Consider the following 10198-nt stretch of genomic DNA (forward strand, 5'->3'; position numbering starts at 1 on the left):
GGAGGGGGATCCTTTTTACATTTTTTCACATGCTACAGCATGATTGGACCTTAAAGACATTATGTCAAGTGAAATGAGCCAGTCACAAAAAGACAGATACCATATGGTTCCTTTTATATGAGGTATCTAAAATAATAAAATTTATAGAAAGCACACTGGTGGTTATCAGGGGTTGGGGTGGGGGAAATAGAAGTTCTTTAATGATTATAGAGTTTCAGATTTGCAAGATGAAAAGGTTCCAAATATCTGTTTCACAATAATATGAATATACTTAACACTGTTGAACTGTAAATTTTAAAATGGTTAAGATGGTAATTTTTTTTTCAATAGCACTATGCAGTTTTATTAGCCAGTTAAGTACAGGAGCATCTGGTAAGATCAGGACAGAATTGGGATTTAAATGTGAACAGATGTAACATCTAACAGTTTGGAAGAAGCCACTATATACTCTTTTCATAAACATGTTTTTTTTTTACAGAGCCAGTACTGTACTAGCCATTAACCCAGCCAAGTGTACTGAAATAGAAAAGATACAACAAGAAAAATAGCTACATGAGAAACACTTTAGGAGAAGAGTCTTTCCCCTTTTGCCTCTAAAACAACAACATACAGTCTAGATCTACCTATATAGTCCTACATTAGCTTCTAGAATATTTGTCAGGACAGCAAAAATGAAATGACACTGGCCAGTACAGTCTTTGGATATTTGGGAAAGGGAAGGGGAGAAAGTCAGTTCTCAGAACAAATTAGTCAGCTTCAGTTTCATCAGCAGGATCTTTGGAGTCTTTGTTCTTGCACACTTCACATTCTTCATGTGCTTGCCCTTCTCTCGCAAATGCTCCAGTTTGGCAGCCATTTGTGCCTCTTGCTCTGTTTATTGGCATCCATTTTGTGGGTCAGCTTTTCTTCTGCCATTTTACCAAAGTTGTTCTCTGCTGTTGCTTTCTGAAGCACTTTTTCATGTTCTCGTTCCTTGATAATCTGCTTCAAGACTTCGACTTCTTGGGACTTGTGTTTTTCTTCTGCAGCTTCTAATTTCTTCTGAATTTCCTCCAAGGAAAGATCCTTATTTGAAGGGGAAAGGGGGAATTCTGGGACAGATTCATTTGACTGAGGGCTGAGAATCAGCTTAAAAGCCTGGCCTGAGGCATACTTCTCCAGTTCTTTCACGGGGATATCAGAAGAAGCCATGGCGAATGGACTACAAGACTGGCAGTGCGTTCTACTCAATCCGCTGGTAAGGAAAACCCTGCTTGGTCTGAGCCACCTGGCCACACTCTCCAAGATGGTAAATTTTATGTTATGTAGTTTTAATCACAATTTTAAAAACTGTAAAAATATTATGTGGTTTTTCAACTCTTTGTTTAGATTTTGTTATATTAATTGAAGATACACCATCATTTGTTTCATAAATCATTTTGACCATAAAGACACTTTCAAAACGATCTCTTTCCTTCCTCCACTAGTAGGAAATACAGTCTTATTTTGCCAAAGAGAAAATATAAACACAAACAAGTAAATCCCGTTCTCATCCATATGGTTCATTTCCAGACCGCTTTAGAAATTGACTTAACTAAATCAATCCCCAACTCTTCCTGACTCCAGTTCTTTTAAGCTTAACTTTGAAAGGATCCAGGGAAGGTGTATGAAAAGGTCAGAATCTATCTTCTGAGCCGTAGTTCATTAGAAAATTTCTATCACTATGTGTGTGCCCTTCCATTATAGGTACAGGACAGTTTCACAAGAACTGATTTGTGAAGGAAAGTGAAAAATAGAAAGAAATGCAAGTTGAAAGAAATAAAATCACGTCAGATATTTAGAAACATTTAGAAGGCTTCTCTCAAGTATTCTATTTAACATGTTTTCTTGACCTTACTCAAGTTGCTTTTTCTTTATTCTGCAGTTGAGGATAACTTTGTCTTTCCTTCGTTCCTTCCCTTCCTTTACTTCTTTTATGCTTTATTTATCTTTCATTAATTCAGTAGGCATTTGGTGCCTGTAATCATCTTATGAGTTTCTATTAGGTCTTTAGTTCTTCATAACATCCCTATGATGTAAGATAGTCTGTAGATGCAGTGCTACACCAGAGAGGGAGGGATGACCAATTATTTTACTGTCGGTAAACTTGAGTGCCTGTTGCCTATTAATTATCACATGTGCTCCAGTGATTGCCCTGTTCTGGAGTCTATACTCCTCAGTTTTCACAGGAAGCTCTTTGGGGACTATTTTATTAGATATTATAAAAGGTTAAAGAGTATGAAGCAGTAGGGAGAAGATGTATTTGTCGTCTACCGAGTGTCTGATCTACCTGTGTGTATTTAGAACAAACAGAATCAATCTTTTTAACTGTTAGGAATCAAGCATTCCTGTTAGGAATCAACATTTCTTGAATGGCCAGTGGTGCCATTATGGATATCACTATTTTATAGAATATTAAGATAGGAAAAATTTTTGAATACCTATTTTTGCTAGGCATAGTCCTTTTTTTTCCTTATAATGTTATGATGTATGAATAATTTATTACTCTCTTTTATAAAAATAAGAGAACTGAATTTGGGCAACTGGCTCAAGATCATCCAACCAGTAAATGAAAGACAAGAGATCCAAACCTAGGATAATCTATCTCCAAAGTGTCTCTAAGCTTTCTATCTTGATGATTGGCCACATTTAAAATACTTAATAGCTATAATTTTATTTCAAGAGGAATAATTTTATGTACTATACGAATTTCACTTCAGGTATTTATAGATTAGCACTTTTAACCCTTCTTTCTTGACACAAAGACATTTTCTCTTAATAAAGACATTTGCATGAAAATGAGCTAATCCATATTGTAGTGCTTTATCTGTTCAGTCCATGTTATAGGTTTATCAGTTCACATTTTCCATATTTCTTACTTGAAAGCATAAGCCTTGGTGTGCTGAAAGATGACAAAAAAGAATTAATAATCAAAACCTGAGGAGAAAGCTGGGGCCAAGAGTCCCTGGAAACGAAAATGTGTTGAGTCAAGAGGAATGACATTGCAATAGTAAGGCTTTTTTACTGACAAACACAATATCTGGGCATGTGCCTGTGGGGAAAGACATGTAAAAGCAGGGACATTTTAAGAGTTTGTTAGTGTGCAACACTTAGCTCTTGAAAATTGTGTTTTATATCTTACGAAGAACTCATAAGTGTACCCACATCTCATTAAGTATAATTTCTGCACAGTGAACAAGATGTAAATGCTTTTTATAGTTTTGTTGTTTAAATTATTTGTGTTTGGTTCTGATTTCTAAAGAATAATAATGCTTACTAGAGAATTATTTTGAAATGAGACAATCTAATCTACAGATTGTACTGGGTAACTTAAATTGTTATTAATATTAAATTTAATGATCAATGAAATAAACATCACATTTATTTTGTAGACTTTTAATTATTTTATGTTGGGAGTCAATAACTTTTGTTTTCAAACTAGAATACTGTTTTTTTTTTAATGTTTATTTTTGAGAGGGACAGAGAGAGAGAGAGCAAGCATGCATGAGAGTGGGGTAGGGGCAGAGAGAGAGGGAAACAGAGGGATCTGTCTGCTGCACTGACAGCAGAGAGCCTGATGCAGGGCTCAAACTCACAAACTGGAGCATCATGACCTGAGCCAAAGTTCGACCCTTAACAGATGGAGCCACCCAGGCGCCCTCAGAACAATGCTTTTTAAAAAGGATCTTAACTAAGAGATCATTCACATACCATACAATTGTGCCATTACAATGTGCAGTTCAAAGGGTTTTAGTACATTCACAAATGACTCCTACCATTACAACAGTAGATTTTAGAACATTTTCATGACCTCAAAAAGAAACCCTATTCACTTTAGTATTACCATCCCTACTTGTTTCTCTTTACTCCCTGCCCATCCATAGGCACCCACTAATCTGCTTTTTATCTCTATTGATTTGTTAATTCTGGATATTTTATATAAATGGAATAATTAACATTTAGTCTTCTGTTACTGGGTTCTTTTACTTAGCATGATGTGTTCAAGGTTTATTCATGCTGGAGCATGTATCAATAATCAATTATTATGGTTGAATAATATTTCCATTGTATGGATATACCATATTTTATTGATCCATTCATCAGTTGGACATGTGGGTTATTTCCACCTCTTGCCTATTGTAAACAGTGTTGCTTAATTATTTGTGTACAACTATTTATTTGAATGCCTACTTTCAGTTCTTTTGGGTATATATAAGAAGTGGAATTAGTAGATCATATGGTAACTTATTTAAACTCTATGTTTAAATGTTTGAGAAATTGCTATTCAAAAGTGGCTGCACCATTTTACATTCTTACCAGCAGTCTAGGAAAGTTCGGATTTTTTTCACGTTCTTGTCAACATTTGTTATTATCTGGCTTTTGATTCTAATGTCCTAGTAGGTACAAAGTGATATGCCGTGGTTTTAATTTACATTTCTGTGATGACTAATGGTGTTGAATATCTTTTTATGTGGTTGGTGCCCACTTCGATATCTTCCTTGGAAAAACATTCATTTAAATATTTCACCTCTTTTAAAAAAATGGCTTATGTGTCTCTCTAGTACTGAGTTGTAAAAGTTCTTTGTATACTTTGGATACAAGTCTCTTATCAGATACGTGATTTATTTTGTCTCCATTTTGTGGGTTGGCTTTTCACTTTCTCAGTGGTATCCTTGGAAGCACAAACATTTCTGATTTTGCTGAAATTCAGGTATCTATTTTTCTTTTGTCGCTTGTGCTTGTGATGTCATATCTGAGAATCTTTTTCAAATCCAAGGGAACATATCCTTTGCTTTTTTTTGAGTTTTATAGTTTTACAATTATGCCTTTGATCTATTTTGAGTTAATTTTTGTGTATCCTGGGGCAAAGGTCCAGCTTCAACCTTTTACACATAGCTCTTCAGTAATTCCACCTCCATCTGTTGAAATACTCCCTATTAAATGGTTTTGGCACCCTTGTCAAAAACTAAGTTGGCCATAGACATATGATTTTATTTCTTGACTCAGTTCTATTCCATTCATTTATATGTTTATACTTTTGTGAGTACCACACAGTTTTGATTACCAATGACTTGTAGTAAGTTTAAAATCAGGAAATATAAGTACTCCTACTTTGTTACTCTTTTTCAAGATTGTTTTGTCTATTCTGGATCCTATGTAATTACATATAAATTTTACAATCAGCCTGTGAATTTCTACAAATAAGTAAGATGGAATTTCTCATAGGCATTCTGTTGAATCTGTAGGTCAGTTTGAGGAGTATTGCCATATTGTCTTCCAACCCACGCTCATGGATGCTTTTTCCATTTGCTTAGATTTTCTTTAATTTCCTTCAACAGTGTTTTGTAAATTTCAAAGTATGAGTTTTGCACTTCTTTTTTTTTAAAAAAATTAATGTTTATTTTTGAGAGAGACAGAGCATGAGTGGGGGAAGGACATAGAGAGAGGGAGATACAGGATCTGAAGCAGGCTCCAGACTCTGAGCTATCAGCAGAGAGCCCTACAAGGGGCTCGAACTCACTAATGGTGAGATCATGACCTGAGCTGAAGTTAGATGCTTAAATGACTGAGCCACCCAGGTGCCCTATGAGTTTTGCACTTCTTTTGTTGAGTTTGTTCCTAAGTATTTTATTCATTTTGATGCTATTGTAAAAATTATGTTTTTCTCTTTTTTGTATTGAGATTATTCATTGCTGGTTCATAGAAATACTATTGATTTTTGTATATTGTCCTTATATTCTGAAAACTTGCTGAATTAATTTTTTTTTTAGTTTTAATAATTTTTTAGTGTATTCCCTAGGATTTCTTTTATACAGTATCATGCCACCTGTGTTTGGACATAGTTTTTATTTATTTATTGTTTTTAAGTTTATTTTTAATGTTTATTTTTGAGATAGAGAAACAGAGTGTGAGTTGGGAAGGGGAAGAGAGAGAGGGAGACACAGAATCTGAAGTAAGCTCCAGGCTCTGAGCTGTCAGCACAGAGCCCGATGCCGGGCTCAAACTCACGAACTACAAGATCATGACCTGAGCTGAAGTCCAATGCTTAATGGACTGAGCCCCCCGGGCGCCCTTCTTTGGATATAGTTTTACTTCTTCTTTTCGAATCTGGATGTATTCTGTTTCTTGCCTATATTGTCCTAATTTGAACCTCCAGTAGAATGTTGAACAAAAGTGCTGAAAAAAGCATTTTTGTCTTGTTCCTGATCTTAGGGGTAGGGCATCTAGTCTTTCACCATTATGTATGGTGTTAGCTATAATGTTTTTTGACGGTGGCCTTTACCAGGTTGAGGAAGTTTCCTCGTATTCCTTCACTGTCATGTGGGTTTATCATGAAAAGTTACTGGATTTTGTCAAATGCTTTTCTGGTGTTTATCGAGATAATTGTGTGATTTTAATTTTTCATTCTATTGATATGATGCATTAAATTAATTGATTTTCAGATGTTAAACTAACCTGGCATTCCTGGAGTAAATCCCACTTGGTCATGGAGTATCATTTTTTAAAAAATATGTTACTGGATTCAATTTGCTAGTATTTTGTTGAGGATATATGCATCTGTATTCTTAAGAAATATTGGTCCATAGTTTTTTTTGTTTTTTGTTTTTTTCCTTGTGATGTCTTTGTTTGGTTTTGGCATCAGGGTAATACAAGGTAATGAGTTGGGAAGTGTTTCATCCTCTTATATTATTTGGAAGAGTTTGTGTAGAGCTGTTATTAATTCTTTGGTATAATTCACTAGTGAAGCCATCTGGGCTTGGATTTCCTTTTTGGGTAGGTTTTGGTTAATAATTCATTCCCTTCACTTGTTGTAGATATTTTGAGATTGTTTTTTCTTGAATCAATTCAATAGTTTGTGTCTTCCAAAGAGTTTATTTCATCAAAATTATCTAATTTATTAGTGTACAGTTGTTCATAGTATTCCTTTGTAATACTTTTTTCCCCCTCTAAGTTTGGTAGTAATATCCTATCTTTTATTTCTGATTCTAGTATTTTAAGTTTCTCTATTTTTTCTTGGTTAATCTATCCATAGGTTTGTCAAACTTGTTGACCTTTATAAAGAACCAGGTTTTTTAAAATTGATTTTTCACTATTGTCTTTGCATTCTCTATTTCATTAATTCCTGTTATACTTTTTATTAATAAAATAATTCTTATTATTTTCTTCCTTTAGATTTAATTTGCTCTTCTTTTTCTAGTGTTTTAAGGTGGACGCTTAGCTTTACTATTTGAGATCTTTCTTTCTACATATAAGCGTTTGCAGATATAAGTTTCCCATTAAGTACTGCTTTAGATACATCTATCATTTGTATGTTGTGTCTTTATTTTCATTCATCTCAAAATATTTTCTGGTTCCTTATTTGACTTCTTCATTGAACCATTGATTATTCAGGAGTGTGTTGTTTAATTTTCACACGTTTGACGATTTTTCTAATCTTTTTCTATTCTACTTTCATCCCATTTTGATTGGAAAATCTACTTTGTATTATTTCTGTCCTTTTAAGTTTTTGAGGTGTGTTTCATGGGCTAGCATGTGATCTATCTTAAAGAATCTTCCTTATGCACTTGAGAAGAATGTATATTCTGTCATTGTTGGGTGAAATATTACATAGGTATCTGTTAAGTCCGGTTGATTTATAGTGTTGTTCTAGTCTTCTATTTCCTTGTTAATCTTCTGCATAGCTGTTCTATCCATTATTAAAAGTTGAGTATTGAAGTCTCCACCTATTATTGAATTGTCTCTTTTTCCTTTCATATCTATCTAATACCTCTTTTATAATCTCACTTTTTAAAGGCACTCAAATACCACAGGCCAAGATCATTGTGCCTCTGGTGCTGAATGGGAAAATGGTACAAGGTGAAAGGTCTCCACTGACAAGGTCTGAAGGTTTCAACAGATATGAACTTATTTTGTCAAGATTATTTACTCTGAAACCTCTGGATTTCTAGTGATCTAATTTCCAATGATTGAGGATGGAGGCTAAATTCTCACTGCAAGAAGAGGAGAAAGAGATTTTTTAGCTTACCAAATTCTAAAAACAAAGAGAAATTCAACTTATGAAGTGGGGATAAAGAGAGACTGATTTCTTCCTTTGGTATTATGTGTGGAAGCAACAAAACAAGAAAGGAATAAGAAATAATGATAGAAAAATGTAGTTTACTCTTGGGGGAGGAGACTGACTTATTCTCTCAGAAACCGTATTTGCTACCATTAAACCCACTTACCTTCTAGTCACTATTGTGGAACTTACATTCTCAAGAGGTATGAGGATGAAAACATCCCTAATCAAAAGACACTATTTCTAAATAGAGCTTTTATCCTGAGTATTTTTCCACTTTTCTTCCCACGAGTTAAATATTGATACCTCTTTTATGACCATCCCTTAAAATTACCATAAGACCCAGGTCTGGACATCCAGATGAGGTCCTTTCTTTCCCTGGGGTAGTAACCTTGTTCCCTTGGCTAGGTATAGTCAGAGGTGTCCCAAAACAAAAGGCTGGATCCCCAGATGTTTGCCAAAGAGAAGAAAAAATGCAGGATGTAATGTCATATTTCTATGATCCTTTAATTTCATCCATAAAATGTTCCATTTGTTTATACTGGGGAAGAGAGAGTTCAAGGCATCATTTCATAATGGCCTTGTACCTGGATACATAACACACCCTTAACCTTTGCTGGAGGCATCTGAAGTGAGAGTGTTGCCGATGATTGCTTTTTCACTAATGCTGACAAAGGGTCTTGTGGAAATATATTGCAGATCTTATGAATTTCTTTTTAATATATTGGTGTTTAATAATATAACTATAACCAATGAGTAATAATGCTTAACAGACTTTCACTTCTTAGTAATAAACAATTTTTAAGCTAAAATAAAAGAGTCTAATAAGAGTAGAATATATGACAAGTTAAATTTTGATTAGAAGTTACTGTGAAGTAAAGACCTAACTAATGAAGCCCTACTTAGGGTGGGCCAGTCAGAGAAGGACACTACATGGGAGTATCTGGCTTACCAGAAGGCATTAAGAGGGATTTCAGTGCTGAGGATTCTTCACAGAGTAACAGAATATAGAGTAGATGATGTTTGGAGGGGGCCAAAGAAAACTTTTCTATTTCATAAATTTGCCTACAGCTAACTCTGCCCTGTTGACATTAAACTGGGCTTCACCAATTTCTGGATCTTAAAAACATATAAAAGTAAAAATGTTATGTATTACCTAATTAATTTTTAAATAACACCATTTGTTATTTTGGGACACTGTCTCAGATTGCATCAACCCATGACAGCAAGTAATGGTGGACATTTATCACTTTTAATGATTCAAATGAGTACTCCATGTACTTCCTATACTGTTCCCCAGAGTTACTGAAAATAAATCTTTGGGAATGCAGCAATTCTATAGAATGCTTATTTTGAGTTGTTTGTAGGGCTTCCTGGTTTACAACATACACCTTTAGAAACTTAGCAATCTTGATAGACAGTTTTAATGCCCCAAATGAAGCAATAATTCTAAGAGGAAGTGTTCTTTTGGGGACTCTGACTACACTCAGAGTTACCAGAGAGGCGCTATTGATCTGGGGGGTGAAAAAAATAACAAAAGCTGTGTTCCCAAAGCTCCAAACTCTTGTTAGAACAGATTGTCCCAGGGGCAATCTGGGTGGCTCAGTCGGTTAAGTGTCCGACTTCAGCTCAGGTCATGGTCTCACGGTTCATGAGTTTGAGTCCTGCATTGGGTTCTGCTTCAAATCCTGTATTCCTCTCTCTCTGCCCCTCTACTGCTCTCTCTTTCTCTCAAACACAAATAAAACATAAAAAAAAAAATTAACCTTCTTGTTAAAATATAACAGGTTGTCCATATCTAGAGTCCCCATGGAATGAAAGACCAGGCCTCTGGGCATTGTCTCCAGAGTCCTAATCTACGTTAAGACTGAAAGAGTTAAAGATTATCACAGGGAGGTACCTGGGTGGCTCAGTATGTTAAGCATCTAACTTCAGCTCAGGTTATGATCTCAAGGTTTGTGGGTTTGGGCTTGCATTAGGCTCTGCACTGACAGTAAGTGGAGGCCCTGCTTGAGATTCTCTCTCTCTCTCTCTCTCTCTCTCTCCCTCTCCCTCTCTCTCTGCCCCTCACCACTTACAATTTTCTCTCTCTCTGTCTCTCAAAATAAATAAGTGAACTTA

At 35.1% G+C, this 10198-nt stretch overlaps 1 pseudogene; it reads right to left on the bottom strand.

The window, feature by feature from the left end:
* Positions 1-329: 329 nt before the first annotated feature.
* Positions 330-1596, bottom strand: LOC122479701 (annotated as a pseudogene).
* Between the last annotated feature and the right edge of the window lie 8602 nt (positions 1597-10198).

Source organism: Prionailurus bengalensis, chromosome C1, assembly GCF_016509475.1.
Source record: "Prionailurus bengalensis isolate Pbe53 chromosome C1, Fcat_Pben_1.1_paternal_pri, whole genome shotgun sequence".
In the NCBI taxonomy this organism is placed as follows: domain Eukaryota; kingdom Metazoa; phylum Chordata; class Mammalia; order Carnivora; family Felidae; genus Prionailurus; species Prionailurus bengalensis.